Source organism: Pan troglodytes, chromosome 1 (genome assembly GCF_028858775.2).
Source record: "Pan troglodytes isolate AG18354 chromosome 1, NHGRI_mPanTro3-v2.0_pri, whole genome shotgun sequence".
NCBI lineage: Eukaryota > Metazoa > Chordata > Mammalia > Primates > Hominidae > Pan > Pan troglodytes.
This window is the reverse complement of record NC_072398.2, coordinates 60238381-60256093: the sequence shown is the minus strand read 5'-3', so window position 1 is coordinate 60256093 and position 17713 is coordinate 60238381. Positions and strand designations below refer to the sequence as shown.

General features: G+C 33.8%; 1 long non-coding RNA gene across 1 annotated transcript in view; it reads left to right on the top strand.

Annotated features, from left to right (window-relative positions):
- The window catches only part of LOC129135717 (uncharacterized), a 31910-nt gene extending 15059 nt beyond the window's left edge, over nucleotides 1-16851 (top strand). The window contains exon 3 of the long non-coding RNA XR_008536745.2: nucleotides 16240-16851. This is a non-coding gene — a long non-coding RNA (uncharacterized LOC129135717). The remainder of the gene's footprint in view (nucleotides 1-16239) is intronic.
- The last annotated feature ends 862 nt before the right edge of the window (nucleotides 16852-17713 follow it).

The window sequence follows — 17713 nt, the reverse complement described above, 5'->3', positions numbered from 1 at the left end:
TTTTCTACATACAAGGTCATGTCATCTGCAAATAGATAATGTTTTTACCTCTTCCTTTCCACTTTGAATGACTTATTTCCTTTTTCTTTTTGCCTAATTGCTCTGAATAGAAATTCCAATAGTATGTTAAATAAAAGTGGCAAAAGTGATTATTCTGGTCTTCTTTCTAGTTATAGAAAAAATGCTTTCAGCTTTTCACCATTGAGTATGATGTTAGCTGTGAGCTTGATATATATTGCATTAATTATGTTAAAGTACATTCCTTCAATAACTTAGAATTTTTATCATTACAAATGTTAAATTTTGTCAAATAATTTTTCTGTATATAGTGAGATGATTGAGGTTTTCCTTTATTCTGCTAATGTAGTGTACTACATTTATTGATTTGCATATGTTTAACCATCCTTGCATTCCTTGGCTAAATCCAAATTGATCATAGGGTATAATTATTTTAATGCACTACTGAATTCATTTTGCTAGTATTTTGTTGAGAATGTTTGCATCAATATTCATCAGAAATCTTGACCTGTAATTTTATTTTCTTATAATGTCCCTGGCTTTTATATCAGGGACTGGTCTCATAAAATGAGTTTGGAAGTGTTCCTCACTTTTTTGGGGGGAAAAGGTGATTAGAATTGGCATTAATTCTTATTTAAATATTTATATAATTTATCTTTAATTCATCTTAGCCTGAAATAATCTGTATTTTAGAGGTTTTTTTAAATTGCATATTCAATTTCTTTACTTATAAAAGGTCTGTTCTGATTTTCTTTTTCTTTATGGTTCAAACATAGTACATTTTATGTTTCTAGAAGTTATTTTATTTTTTGAGTTCTTAAACTTTTTGGCGCATAATTGTCCATAGGATTCTTTTATGATCCTTTGTATTTCAGTGATATCAATTTTGACGTCTTCTCTTTCATTTGTAATTTTCTTGATTTGATTCCTGCTCATTTATTTTCTTGACTATTCCAGCTAAAGTTTTGTCAATTTTATCTTTTTAAAATACACTAATTTTGTTAATTTTTATGTTGTTTTCTGTTATTTACTTCATTAATCTCTCCTCTGTTTATTATTTCCTTTCTTCTCTTAACTGGGGACTCATTTTATTCTCTTATTCTAGTTCCTGTTGATGTGAAGTTAAGTTTTAGAGATCTTTTCATGCTCCTTAATGCAGGAATTTATCATTATAAACTTGTCGGCTGGGCGCTCACACCTGTGAATACCAGCACTTTGGGAGGCTGAGGCAGGCGGATCACGAGGTCAGGAGATTGAGACTGTACTAGCTAACATGGTGAAACCCCGTCTCTACTAAAAATACAAGAAATTAGCCAGGCGTGGTGGCAGGCTCCTGTAGTCCTAGCTACTCCAGAGACTGAGGCAGGAGAATGGCATGAACCCAGGAGGTGGAGCTCGCCGTGAGCTGAGATTGTGCCACTGCAATCCAGCCTGGGTGACAGAGAGAGACTCCATCTAAAAAAATAAAAATAAAAAAAATTACAAACTTATCTCTTAGAATTACTTTAGCTGCATTTTGTGAGTTTTGATATGTTACATTTTCATTTTAGTTTGTCTCAAGACATAATTTGATTTCTCTTTTAATTTTTTTTGACCAATTGATTGTCCAAAAATGTGTTAATTTCCACATTTGGAATTTTAAAATTTTTCTACTATTATTGAGTTCTAATTTCTATCTCTGCAATTAGAAAAAAAATGCTTGATGTTATTTTAATCTTCTTAAGTTGTTATGTCTTGTTTTGTGACCAAGTATACACTATGCCCCAGAGAATGTTCTTTTTACTCTACATAAGAATGTGGTATAATCTGCTGCATTTAGATAGAACGTTTTGTATGTCTGCTAGGCCCAGTTGGTCTACAGTGTTTTCAAGTGTAATGTCTTATTGATATTCTGTCTGAATAATCTATTGATTATTAGGGTAATGAAGTATCCTACTATTGCTGTATTATTGTCTATTACTCTGTTCATTTCTGTTCATATTTGCTTTATTTATTATTTATTTATTTATTTTTGAGACAGGGTCTTGCTCTATTACCTAGGCTGGAGTGCAGTGCACAATCTAGGCTCACTGCAACCTCCGCCTCCTGGGTTCAAGTGATTCTCATGCCTCAGCCTCCCAAGTAGGTGGGATTACAGGTACATGCCACCACGCTGGCTCATTTTTTTGTAATTTTATGGAGATGGGTTTTTACCATGTTGACCAGGCTGGTCTTGAACTCCTGACCTCAAATGACCCACCTGCCTTGGCACCCCAAAATGCTGGGATTACAGGTGTGAGCCTCTGTGCCTGGCCCAATTTGCTTTATTTTTTTTGAGTGCTATAATATTGGATGCATATATATTTATAGTTGTTTATACTGTTGATCAATTAACCTCCTTTTTATTTTATAATCTTCCTCATCTCTTCTGATAGTTTTTGACTACAGTCTATTTCATCTTCTGTAAATATAGACCACTCTTCTTTCTTGATTACCATTGGCATGGGATATCTTTTTGATATCCCTTCAATTTCAGCCTATGTCTGTCTTTAAATCTAAATGAGTCTCCTGTAGGGAGTATAGAGACATATCTTATTTTATTATTCATTGAGGCACTTTCTGTTTTCTGACTAATTTATTTCATTTATATTTAAAGTAATTATTGATAGGTAAGAACTTACTATTGTCAATTTACTAAATGTTTTCTAAGTGTTTTGTAAATCATTTGCTCCTTTCTTCCTCCCTTGTGGTCTTTCTTTGTGATTTGATGATTTTCTGTATGCTTTAATTCATTTATCTTTATCTTTTGTGTATATACTTTAAGTTTATGCTTTTTGATTACTATGAGCCTACATAAAATATCTTGTAACAGTCTAATTTAAATTAATAATTTAACTTAATTGCATACAAAAACTCTGCCCTTTTACTTCTCCCTCAACACATTTTATGTTATTGATATGACAATTTACATCTTTATTATAGTGTGTATCCATTAACAAATTTTTGTAGTTATACTTACTTTAAATGTTTATCTTTTTATTTTTTATTTATGCTAGAGTTAAAAGTGATTTATGTACTACCATTACAGTATTGCAATATTTTGAATTTGACTACATATGTACCTTTATTAGTGAGTTTTATAAATTAACAATTTTTATATTCTAATTAGATTCCTTTCATTTCAACTTAAAGGACTTGTAGAATTTCTTGTAAGGATGGTCTAGAGGTGATGAATTTCAGTATTTGTTTGTCTGGGAAAGTATCTTTCCTTCATTCTGAAGAACAGTTTTGGATTGTATATTATTCTTTGTTGGCAGCTTTTTTAAATGTTGGCATTTTTAATGTAATGTCTCACTTTCTCCTGACCTACAAGGTTTCTGCTGATAAATCTTCTGATAACATTATGGAGGTTCCCTTTTATGTGATCAGTCTCTTTTGTCTTATGGCTTTTAATAGTCTCTGTTTGTATTTGACTTTTGACATATTGATTACAACATGGCTTATAAGCACATCGAACTTTGATTATAACTTGCCTCATAATAACAATGAAAGAAGGTTGAACTTTTTTATGTTCAACATTATATGGAATTCTTTGGGCTTAAGGTATCTGGATGTTTATTTCCCTCTATATTGGTAAATTTTATGTAATTATTTCATTATAAGCGTCTGCCTTTTTCTCTTTCTCTGATGCTACTGAGGTTCCCTTTATGTGTATGTTCGTCTGTTTGATGATGTCCCATAAAGCCTTTAGGTGTTCTTCACTGTTTTTTATTCTTTCTCTTGTTTTTGTTTCTCTGACTGGATAGTTTCAAATAATCTACCTTCAACTTTTTCTGCTTGGTCAAGTCTGCTGTTAAAGGTTTGCCTTGATTTTTTAAAAAAATCAGGCACTCTTATTCTTCAATTCTAAAATTCGTTTTGTTTATCTTGCTCTATGTTGAACATTTTAATATGTTCATTTCTTTTAAAAATTTTATTTTAATTGATTATCGGTCTTCCTTAGAAGTTCACTGATCCCCTTGAAGACAATTATTTTGAATTTTTTGTCAGGAAATTTACAAATTTTTCTTTGGCGTCAGACACTGGAGCTTTTTTTTTTTTTGTCTTTTTTTTAACTTTTACTTAAGTTCAGGGGTACAAGTGCAGGTTTGTTACATAAAGGTAAACGTACCATGGGGGTTTCTTGTACAAGATTATTTCATCTCCCAGGTATTAAGCCTAGTACCCATTAGTTATTTTTCCTAATCCTCTCCGTTCTCCCATCCTCCACACTCCAGAAGGCCCCATGTGTTGTTGCCCTCTATGTGTTCATGTGTTCTTATCATTCAGCTCCCACTTATAGGTAAGAACATGCAATAAACCATGCACTCACTGCTGTCTTTAGAATTGATGAAACAGTCACCATCAGTCTTTACTGACAGGCACAGGTAGAGATTCTGAGGTTCTGTTAGACCTTTTATATGGATTTATCCACTTTACTCTCATATTCTTTTAGCATGAAAATCTTGGGATTGTGTCACTGTCTTCTTCCAATCTCACAAAGCTGTACCTGGTGCTGAAAGCCCCCCATTAAGTTTTCCTAGGTTAGTGACCTGAAGTGTTAAAGATTATTTGCCTTATCACAAACCAGCAGAATTGAGCTGACTGTTAAGATCTGTACCAGCTATTGAGATCCACATCCTGTCTACAGAATTACATGAGGGCCTTGCACATAGTTTTGAGTGCCTCGCACATAGTTTTGAGTGCCTGCTTCATGAAAGAGTACGTAAGGTGTTGGGGAATTCTTGCCTGTTGGTTGGGACCTATAGGTGCTTAACCTGCAGGGTTCATGTGTGAGATTCCTGGATTTCACTAGATGGTTAGCAGGATCCATAGCATGCCGTTAAGAACCACATGCCATTTGCTGTGCACTCCCACCTCTTTTCCTTGCCCCTAACAACTATCCGCAGATGACTCAGTCATGCATAATCCTTCAGTGTTCACAGTGAAGACAGAAATGGACCTACTAGGCAGTAGCCCACTAGACTGGGAAAGCTGGGCACCCATTTCTCTTTTACTTTTCCTTATGGTAGAAATTGTAGTCTAAAGGGGCTTATTTCCACACCAAACCGTGTCACCTTTGGTGAGATGTAACGTCATAAAGTGAAACTAGTTTTCTTACTCTTTTCAATATGTCCACCATGAGATTTTATGCTTCGCTGGGATTTTGAAACCACTCCTTTAGATTTTAGAGCTCACACATAGGTGTTTTTGTCTGTGAGCAGTTGACAACAACTGTGTTTCTTGGGGGCATGAGGGCTGGAGTCTCCTATTTTGCCATCTTGATGGCATCACTCTCCCTTTATTTTTTAAAGTAGAATTATAATTCCTAGCTTACCTATAATATACACTTTAAATGGTTAAATTTTAAAATTTATTACATTTTATTTCATTTTAAGCTATCTTCATAATATATAGAAGTATTCTTTTAAATTTAAAATCATGTCAAGTAGATGCTTATCCTAATAATGTCTTTACAAATTATGTTTCTGAAATTTACCACATTTTAGGTGTTGTTTTTCTGGTGTCATTATTTTATCAAGTTGTGACACACAATTTTACATTTACTTTATGTAAAAAATATGAATTTTAGTTGTATTATAATTTTAAACACAACTACATTCTAGATCATTTATGTTTCCTGGTTAAATTCAACAGTTCTTGACTCTGAAAAACCGGATTTTATGGAAATATATAAGGGAACCAGAGGTAGATGAGAATTTGGAGGTTTGGTTTTGAGATTAGGCAGGGAGTTTTGCTGTGTAGGGAGCAAGAAATAGAACAGGTGAGTTTGTGAAGATACAATCTGGTCAGGTCAGATCACTTTTACTATGATGAATGACCTACATTTATTACTCATGTCCTGTGTCACATGCATAGAATATAAAGTCACGGAGGAGAGAGTCTCTGCTTGTTCAAGCAAGCATAGATTAATACCACTCACCTGTATTGGGAATGCTATAGAGACAGAAAAAAAAATACTTAGCCCAGAGTTATTTCTCAATAATATTGCATACAGCAGAGTAGAAAATGTAATCCAAAAGGAAATTCACAAATGTGTAGTACACAATGTGAAATGCCACAGTTTAAAAAATTATACAATTGAATAAAATTCCATCACATTTACAAATGTGCACAATTCATAGAAAAATAAAATAAATATATTAAAGAATACTAATATATATTAATCATGGCAGTACAAGTGTTAACATATTAATTTTGAGTTCAGATATTAGTTAAATATAGCTTTTTAATAAAAAGAAGGAAATAAGTTAATATTTAGAAGAAAAATAAAATAATATTCTTCATATATTTATTTGAAGCTGACTCTAAAACTGCAGCCACATTAGCTATATGAAAGCATTCCCTGAATATGAGTTTTAGTTCATATTGCAAGTAGATCAACTGCATGTGTAGAATTACTAGGTCCCTACTGAATAGTACTGTCATGTAGACAAGTGGCAAAATAAAAAGATTATTCTGCTCTATCCAATTTTGATGTTCTTCAATAGGTATAGTCTTCATTATAAAGATAAGATTGGGTTTGATAGATTAAGTGAAGTGGAGAGCTGAAATGTTATCTCGAAAATTTCTATGGAAACTGAATGCTAAATTAGATTAGAAACTAAAACCTAATTTAGAGCAGGAAAAATGGAATTGAAGATCTTTTTCATGTTTATCAGATACTTATAAATATTTTCTCTGCTTGAGGCTATGCTCATTTTCTTGATACCCTAACTTAATGGCAACAATATGATAGCAAAAAACGCAATTTTTAAAATGAAGCTTCTTAGCATCCTAGGCTGGTTACAAACATTTATTGTTTATTGTTGTTGTAGAGAGCAATGTACACAGTGTAGGTACTGGCGGTGAATTTTCCAGTAAGGGAAGGTGTATAAGAAATAATAGATGTAATAATTGTTTCTTCATAATTAAAAGTCAGGTACTAGATTGTTCCTAAACAAAATATTAGATTGTTTTCATCTACTTTTATTTCAATATGACCTAAAGATATATTTGATAGAGTAATAGACTACTAGGAAAAACACTTTTAGATAATATTGTCGACCTTATAACAGTACATACACTGTTTTTTATAGAGCCTTTACTGTGTTACAGCACACTATTAAATGATCTGTATTATGAAGTGTGAGGCTATAAAGTGTAAGTCAGTGTGTTTCTGTTAAGGATTACAGTATGTTAGGGACAAATTGTGCTAATGTGAAAATAAATATAAAAGATTTAAATATACTATCTATTGTATAATCATTTAAAAATCAACACAACACAAATATAAAAGCAACATTTAAAACAACTTCCTTTAATTATATATTATATATTATTTATAAATTAATATATAATCAATATTTGTTAGAAAAATTGAACTGTTTAGTCCACTTTTTAAAAAGAAGAAAAATGAATTAGGAAATAATAAATCTTAGGAATGTTTGTAGTTGTCATTTTATTTAACAAATATATTCAGTTGTTTATAATTTTATTCCAAACTGTGGTGATTGTATGATGGAGAAACTAAAGGCAAATGATAAATGGCTTCAAAGACTCTGCATGGAAAAAAATGATTTATCTCTCACTGTAAGTAACTTGTAAAAAATATTACAGATATTGTGAATTACACAATTACTATGTTTCTGTATTTTTCATTGGCTTCTACGAACCTGTAGTAAGAAAATTTGAAATAAAAAGGTCTATTGGTTGTCTCCAAAAAACATGGCACCTTTTTTAGAGTATTACAAGTGTTATCTGATTCTACTCCTTCAGGATATTTTTTGAAAATTTAGTTCGTAGATGAGAAGTACCTATTTAGCTTACTTTTCTCTCTTGATTTCCTCGTTCCTCTCTCTCTCTTTCTCTCTTTTGCTTACTCTCACTCTCTGCCTCTCTCCAGTTTTTCATACAGTTTCTGAAGAATGCCAGAATATCTGTTACTCTCTCTCTCTATATATATATGTGTGTGTATATATATATATATGTGTGCGTGTATATATGTGTGTGTGTGCGTGTGTATATATATGTGTATATATATGTGTGTGTGTGTATATATATATATATATATATATATATATGTATGTATGTTATCTCTTGGATTTAGCAATGAATCTGTAGATAGAACACCAGGGGCATAATCCACTGAATAAATACTGAGAAAATGTGAAACTTGGGGGAAAAATGATCTTGGATTTGATCTCTCTCTCTCTCTCTCTCTCTCTCTCTCTCTATATATATATATATATATATATATATATATATTCTGTATAACAAATCACCTCAGAAGTTAGTAGCTTAAAATGAGATATATTTATTAGCCCATAATTTCCATGAATCAGGAATTCAGGCAGAAATTAGCTCAGTGTCTCTGGCTCAGGGCTGCTCATGAGGTTGCAGTCAAGCTCTCAGTTGGGACTGTAGTCATCACAAGGGGAAGATCCATTTCCAGTTTTGTGGAAAGGGCTGCTAACAGGCCTCAGGATGTTCCTGGCTGCTTGGCAGAGATATCCTTTCTTCGCCATGCTTGTCTTTTTAAAATGCTACCAACAGCACGGCAGCTTGCTTTATCCAGAGGATCAAGGAGAGAATGGTGGGGGTTCAAACAAAAAGGAAGACAGAAACTTTTTAAACCTAATCTCAAAAACAACATTTAATTTTGCCATATTCCTTTCATTTGAGGCAAGTAAAGGTTGCCAAATACAGCCCACAGTCAAAGAGAGACAATTTTATAAGGTCGTAAATAACAGGAAGCATGGTTCATTGCAAGCCATTTTACAGGTAGCTGACCACACCATGGTAGCAGCAACAATAAAAATTTTGCACTTTTTAAAGTATTATGTCAGACAACATAGTATATTTAGATGAATTTTAATCATAAAAATATTATACCTAAATATACTGGCCCTAAACAAGAGTAGTTTAAATCACAACACATAGATAATAAAAAAAAATAGTAGCTTAGAAGTTAATAAATCATTACGTTGTATTCTCTTCTATGTGAAAAGTGTCTACAAATTACTATTGCTGATAAATGGGCTGGTATCATAGGCCTTAGGTCATTAGCTACTTTTTTCCCGCAAATTTCACATTTATCTCATTATTTATTCAATGGATTATGCCTTTGGTGTTGTATCTACAAACTCATTGCTAAATCCAAGATCATATACATTTTCCTTGAGATTATCTTCTAGAAATTTTATTATTTTGAAATTTACATTTAGATTTATGATCGATTTTGATTGAATATTTCAAAAGGTCTAAGGTCTATGTCTATATTCATCATTATTTCTTTGCATGTAGATGTCCAGTGATTCTGGTACCATTTGTTGTAAAAGCTATCTTTTCTCCATCGTATGCCCTTTGTCAAAGATAGGTTGACTATATTTGTACTTGTCTGTCTCTGGGCTCTCTATTCTGTTCCATGCATTTGTTTATTATTTTACCAATATTAACTTCCTTGGTAGCTGTAGTATTACAGTCAGTGAGTGCGGTATTTTATGTAATAAATATTAACATGTAGAACTGTCTACAAATTATGTAATGATAAAGATAGGCCAACAATTATACATTTATGAAAAGGCTGTCTTCATTATTGTAGTAAATACGTTGAACCACTTGGAGTTGAATTGTGTGGGTCCACTTATACACAGATTTTTTTCAATAAATATATTTTAAAATTTTTAAGGGATTTGTAATAACTTGAAAAAACTTACAAACTACATAGCTTAGAAATATCAAAAAAATTAAATTACATATGTCATATTTGCATAAAATATATTTGGATACTAACCTATTTTATTATTTATTATTATAAAATTCAAAAAATCCCTTATGAAAATTAAAAATTTATCAAAATGCAAACACAGAGCATACCTAGCACCATTCACAAGGAAGCATAAACAAACATAAAGATGCAGTATTAAATCTTAGCTGCATAAAATTAACTGTAATACATACCGTAATACTATAATAATTTTGAAGCCTGTTGTTGTTGTGGTGATCTCAAGTCTTGCAAATATCCACTTAAAATGTCATGTGACAGTAATCCTTTCTGTGTTAGCGGTTTGTCTCTCCAGTAAATTGTTTATTACAGCAAAAAGTAATCTCTCATTGTTTTCATCATGTTTAGTGCAATATGTTAAAACCTCAAATAACACCAGGGGACCCATACAAAATGCCACTAGCAATGCTGGAAGTCCTCCCAAAAAGCAGAGCAATGCCATCACAGTACAATAAAAAATTGAATTGCTTGACATGTACTATAGATTAAGGTCTGCACCTGCAGTTACCCACCATTATAAGATAAATGAATCCAATGTAAGAACCACTATGAAAAAAAGAAAAGGGAAATTCATGAGGTTCTCACTGCAGCTATGCCAGCAGACATAAAAGCCTTGCACTTTTGTCAAAATACTGCCTTATCTCATATTGAAAATACAGTTTTTACATGGCTGAAGGGTTAGTATGAGAAAGGAATACCTGAATACTCTAACTGGATTCAAGAAGTGAAGTTATTTTATGGCAGCCTAAAGCAAAAAGAAGCTGAGGCCTCTAAAGCTGTATATTTTAATGCCAGCTAAGGATAGTTTGATAATTTTAGAAATAGATTTGGCTTAAAAATGGCAAGATAACAGGAGAAGCACCTTCTATTAACTTAGCATCCCAGATGCCATTAAGGAAATCATTGAGGAGAAAGAATGTCTGCCTGAACAGGTTTTTTGTTTTTTTTGTTTTTTTGTTTTGTTTTTTTTTTTTTTTTTTGCATTTTGTAAGATTTATTCAATTTACAATAAAAAATATTGGATGTATTATTACTCATAAATTAGGTGCTACATATTCTTTTATCAGTAATATTTTCTAGCATACCTCTATATAAAACCCTGGAAACTGCATTTCAAATTAACATCTCAGATACTCTCATGCATACTAAATTTGGAGAACCACTGTTTGAGTCAATGAATGAAAAGATCAGGATCACTTAATTTGGTCTCCAAAGGTTCTTCCTGATTTTTACTGAAAGCAAGATAGAGAACGATTTCTTTCAAATGCAGAGGCCTGTTTTTAAATTTAAAAATTAATTTTAAAATAGTTGCAGAGAGATATAATTAACATACAAAAAATTGGCACACTTTGGGGTATGCAATTTACTACGCTTCGACATATGTATACCCCATTGAAACCATCACCACAATCAAGATTGCGAACATATCCATCCCCCCTAAAAGTTTTCCAGTACCCCTTGGTAATTCTTTCCTTCTACCCCTTCTCACATACCCCATACCCAGTAACCACTGATCTCCTTTCTGTCACTCTGTTAGTTTGCAGTTTTTTAGAATTTTTTATAAATGAAATCATACAATATGTGGCTTTTTTGATATGTTTCTTTTTCTCAGCATAATGATTTTGTGACTCATCCATGTTGCTGAGTGTCTGTGTGGTTCATTCCATTTTTTGATTGAGTAGTATCCCATTTTATGAATATGACACAATTTCTTTCTTTATTTACCTGCTGAGGACATTTGTGTTGTTTACTGTTTTTGCCTATTACAAATAATACTACTCATGATGCAGGGCAGGCAAAACCCAACTCTGGGGCTTAGCCCGGGAAGGTTCTTGATTTGATGAGTTAATGGATGCAGCACACCAATATGGCACATGTATACATATGTAACAAACCTGCACGTTGTGCACATGTACCCTAGAACTTAAAGTATAATAAAAAAAAAGTTAAACTCATATCGACCACATGATCCAGCCATTCTACTCCCAGGTATTTACCGAAGAGAAAGGGAAATACATTTCAATATAAAAATTTAAACACAAATGTTCATCGTGAGGTAAGAGGAAGGACTTGACTCAGGAGTTGGGACTTGACTACAGAGATAGGGCTTGGACACTGGACTGAGTTGAGGACTAGCTAAAACACGGAATGAGGCAGAAACAGCTTTCCATTAGACACACCCACCAGTGTGTTATGTCAGTTTACCATTGTCATGGCAATGCCCAGAAGTTACCACCCCCTTCCATGGCAACAATCCAATGGCACAGAAGTTACCACCCATTTTCTAAAAATTGCTGCATAATCCGTCCTTCAACTTGCATGTCATTAAAAGTGGGTATAAATGTGAGTGCAGACCTGCCTCTGGGTTGCTACTCTGGTCACACTGCCTGTGGGGTATCTCTGCTCCACAAGGAACTGTACTTTTGCCGCTGCTGTACACTGCCATTTCAATACAAGTTGCTGTTTAACACCACTGCCTTGCCCACTCTTGAATTCTTTCCTGGGTGAACAGGTTTTAAATGTAGATGAAAGTGTCCTATTCTGAGGGGGGAAAGTCAAAATGACATTTATTAGAAAAAAAAAAAGAAGTGAGCACTAGGATTTAAGGCAGAAAGGCTAAATCTACAGTTTTGTACAAATACAAATGGCCTTGCACTTTATCGATAAGGACTGCCCTTACCTGTAAAGCTGTTTATCCCTGAGCCTTGAAGAAAAAGATAAACACCAGCTTTCAGTCTTTTGTTTGTACAATAAGAAGGCCTGGAAAATGAAAACCCATTTTCTGGATTGGTTAAACTGATGCTTTTCTCCTGAAATCAGAAAGATTTCTCTTACCTTACCAGTAAGAGGCTACCTTTAAACTGTTGTTTGATTTTGAACAAAGTCCCTGGCCACCAAGAACCTCATGAGTTCAACCCCAAACATGTTGAAGTGGTCTATTGTACTTGCCCCCCACACACCATGTGTCTGATTCAGTCTCTAGATCAGGGGGTTATAAAGACCTTTAGGTCTCATTACACAAATTACACTATGGAAAGGATTGTCAATGCTATGGTAGAGAACCCCTATAGAGAGACCATTTTGAAAGTCTGGAATAATTACACCATTGAAGATGTCATCATTATTATAGAAAAAGCTCTGAAAGATATTAAGCCCAAAGCAATAAATTCCTGCGGAGAAAACAGTGTCTAAATGTTGTACGTCACTTTACAGGATTTACAACAAAGCCAGTCAAGGAAATCGTGGAAGATTATGGATTTCTCAAAAACAATGTGAAATAGGACAGTTCCCTGATCTCCCTCACAGGACATATAACAGGGGTGTGGCTAGCCTGTTAGGTTACTGCTGCTGCTCAAACCCCTGAGAGGAGAGGGAGCACACAGACAGACAGGTGCAGGAGCCCAAGCTGGTATGTGTTACAGTGCACCCTTTTAGCCCTGCCATCCGCAGACAGCTTAAGTGTTAACCAGCTCAATGGACCCTCTGCCTTTTCACAAGGGCAGAGGTCCAGTGTGACAGCTTTCTGTATCCAAGCTCTTGCCTAGTGTCCCAGAAGAATTGGGTCACACAGGGACTTGATAAATTCAGGGATTTATTAAATGGTAGAATTGGCTCTCAGCAGGATGGATGGGGAGCCGGAAGAGGGGGATGGAGTGGGAAGGTGATCTTCACCTGGAGTTTGGTGGTCCAGCGATCAAAGTCCTTTCTAACCACCTCTCTTAGCATTCAGACATTCCTCCTCTTCTCTCTTTCTCTGCCACCTTGTTTCACCCTTTGTCTGCTTGTCTCATCTCCCTGTCTGCTCATCTGCTTTTGGAGCCTGGGGTTCGGAGTTTGCATGGGTACAGGATAGGGGGCGTGGTAGGCCAGAAGACTGCTTTTGGGGCATGAAACCAGGAATGACTGTCCCCATTTAGGGTCTCGGGTATCCAGGCTTGAGGGTGTGGCCTTTGCCATGGAACCATCCTCTTCTACCTGGTATTCCCATTCTCCTATCCATATCAAATGGGCAGTGAAGTGTTTCAAAATACACATTTTGAAGAAATTCAAGAGCTATTATAAGAGACACTACACTAGAGGAATTAATAGAAAATGACTTGATGTAGATACCTGCTTTTGAACATGTGCTGGACAGTGAGGCTAATGTTTGTATTTTTTGTAGAGAAGGGGCTTTTGCCGTGTTGCCCAGGCTGGTCACGAACTCCTGGAATCAAGCAATCCTCCTGCCTTGGCCCCCCAAACTACTAAGATTACAGGTGTGAGCCACCATGCTCAGCCAGTATATTTAAAATCAGTCACCAAGTTGGATAGTTACTAACTTAATAAAGTAACCATATTATTTATAAAAACTCTAAAATAAATTGTATCTAATCAGAATGTTTTAAAATTAATTTTATTTACATATTTAAAAAGACACTTTACTTTGCCTTGCATAATAAGTATTCTTAAATAATGGATGGATGAGAGTTCATGAACTTACATTTACTAAATCATAATTACACATTCAAATTCATGGATTAGTTACCAAAAAAAGCTTTTTATAGTAGAATGTGTTTTATGTAAATTTGGTGGATTTTTTCTATAAATAAGTGATATTATCTTTCACACAAAACAACTTTTTTATGCTTTGGTGATAGTATATTTTGTTCTACTTATATAGAATGTCATCAGTGACAGTATCAGCAAGATAATGGCATTGAGAACTGTTTGCTACAATAAGAACATAATTCCACCAATGAAAATTCATGATTGAATGAAATGAAAATGGATAGTGCAAGAAACATGTTTCGGCAAAGTACGCTGTTCATGATAGAAATGTAATGGATAATAGAAAACTACCTTTAAACATTTTCTGGTCATTTATTTCATTCATCAGGTGCTTGTCATTGTTCAGAGGACACTGTATGTTGACCACATAAAATCCTCTGAATAAATATTTGGAAAGATTATTATTAAAATCAGTTAGTTTTTAAAACTGTGACGAACTTACAGACAGGAAGTTAAGTAGGATGAGATAAATAATATACCAGAAATTATATAGCAAATTCAGAGAAAATTAATAATGATAAAAACATTTACCTAGAAGAAAGCTTTTATAAAAGAAATAATCTGTCTAGTAATTCTGTTATGATGCAATTTTGTTATAATAAGTCTTCAATATTTGTGTAGACTATTTTATTTTTCACTTATGCAATGAGAGAAAACCTTGACTCAAACAGTTGAAGGTTCACGGAACCTTTAGTTCAAATCTTCTCTTTGTCTTATTGCCAAACTCTCATTTATGTGACATACTTGTCCAGAATGTTCAGAATTATGATCCAAAAATATTGACTTTTTAGACTCATAAATTAATCAGATAAAAGTTTAATAAGATTAATTTACGTGGTACACATTTACTGTATTTGTTTAAAAAATAAGAGTGTGTTTGTTGCTGTCTTACCTGTAATCCTCTACCTGATACATAAGCAAAAAAGAGAATTATAAATATGCCAACTATTATTCTGAATTCTGTTTCAATCCCTAACATGGAAACTTATGCAGTGTAGTTGACCAAAAATAATAATGATGATTGTTCAAAGGGAAAATTTAATAATTTTCTTGATATAAAATTAAATATAATTTTTTAGATGTTGACTAACCCAAAGAAAACTATTAGAACTTTGTATTTTTACTTCTAATCCATAGGTTTATTTTCTAAATTATTTTATTTTTTATTATGTTAACCTTTAAACCAGTAAATTCAAATGGCACTAGAGTCATTCATTATAACTAGTCCTTATATTATTTTAAATACTTATAGTAAATTGGGACATCTTGCCTTTAGTTTTCCCTTTTCCTGGTGTTCTATCTACAATATTCAAAATTTTGTAATACTATCATTTTCCATTTCACGGAAGATGAAGTTGAAAAATGGCTTATGATTCCAATTTAGTAAAACAGAAAACACACACACACAGAAGTGGGAAGGAAAATGTGAACATATGCTGCTCTCATCTTATGGGACTAATTTGTATATCAATTTTAGTTAATTTTAACTAATTATATATCAATATTAAAAAGTATATTTGTGCCTGCACACACACACACAAAAAAACACACACACATATGTATATGCATATGAATATGTATACTTTCTAGGGCTATGGTTTCCAGGTATAAAAATGGTAATTTAAAAGACTATTTAGTTGACTGTCTAAAACCCAGTGAACTCTGTGGTCTTTTAAATTACCATTTATATATCGCTACTCGCACCACTACTGCATAAGCCAACATTCTATGTGCATCAAATCTCAATCTAGTATGAATGAAATCATGTTAATTAGAATCATACTCCATGCTAGGGGTTTCACCCACCCAACTTATAATTAACGATGGTTGTACAATGACTGAGTTTTCTCTGTTCAAACTTTTTATAGAATGCCATGATGAGAGTATACTTTCTACGGCCTATATTAGCTCAGTTGCCTTCAAAATCCTGACACTAAGGAAGGAGTCAGGTATTTGTATTGTGACGTGATCCATGAAAACAAGAGAGCAGAAGCAGAAGAACAAAAGACAGAAGAAAGGAAGAAACAGTGAGTTATCAAGCTTTTCATCAGTAGGAGAAAGTAGGTGTCAAGCAAGAGACTCACTGAGAAGCCAGGTTGGATCTTTTCCAACTTTTCTCTCTGAGAAACAAAAATGTTTGTACACTAATACCTCACCACCATTTTATTAAGTTTTGCTCCACAGGATGTTAAGATAGTTAAAATTTCCAAGTTTGTACATGTATATGAATATGTACATATATTATAGGCTTTCCCTCATGGCGGTGAAAAGGGAGTTTTAGAAAATAAAGAGAGAAATATGCTAATCACAGCTAAAGTGAGATGTTGTCAAAATACATCTAGTCACCATAGCGACAAGTAGAGTAAATAGTTGTCTTGAAAAGAGTAGTTGAAGCACAAGAGATGTCCAATACCACTTCAGCTACCATAAAAGACATGGACTTTTATGAGATTGATAAAATAAATTGAATTTTGTAAGACAATTTCAATGAGTGCAGATGGCAATTAATAGTTTGGAAAGGGTGTGATGGTTAACATAATTTTCACTGGCTTTGTCTGATTATATTATCATTATATTTTGGGAGAGACATATTGATGGTATTAAAATTTTATCATTGATTCAAAAGACAAAAACAGTTGAATGAGTGTTCTAAACTCTGCCGGTATTTAGCACAAAAGCTGCTGTCAGAGTCAAAGTCACAACAACATTGATGGCAAGGGTTTTAATGTGTGACACCTGATTACTTAGAGACTTACTATGCCATAGGATTCATGAATGTACACATAAAAAAGGTGAGGGAGAAGGATCAAACTACCTGAAGGTAAACAAATTTTTACCAAGGACTTCTTTATAGTATTTCCTATATTATGGAAACAAACGTGTTAAGTCCTTCCAGAAGCAAATGAGGAAAGTATCCTTGAAAGAAAACCTTCCAAGCATAACAATGACGTCTCATATTGAAGTAAAATGTATTTTTCTTTTGTTCTGAAAGACTTCATTGTATATAATAGAGAATGTTTTGTTTTAGAAACACTGATTATTCCATTGTGGGATGCAGTATTTTCAAAAGATAAAGGATTAGAAAAAAATATTTAGGCCAGGCGCGGTGGCTCACGCCTGTAATCCCAGCACTTTGGGAGGCCGAGGTGGGCGGATCACAAGGTCAGGAGATCGAGACCATCCTGGCTAGCGCGGTGAAACCCCGTCTCTACTAAAAATACAAAAAATTAGCCGGGTGTGGTGGCGGGCGCCTGTAGTCCCAGCTACTCGGGAGGCTGAGGCAGGAGAATGGTGTGAACCCAGGAGGCGGAGCTTGCAGTGAGCCGAGATCGCGCCACTGCA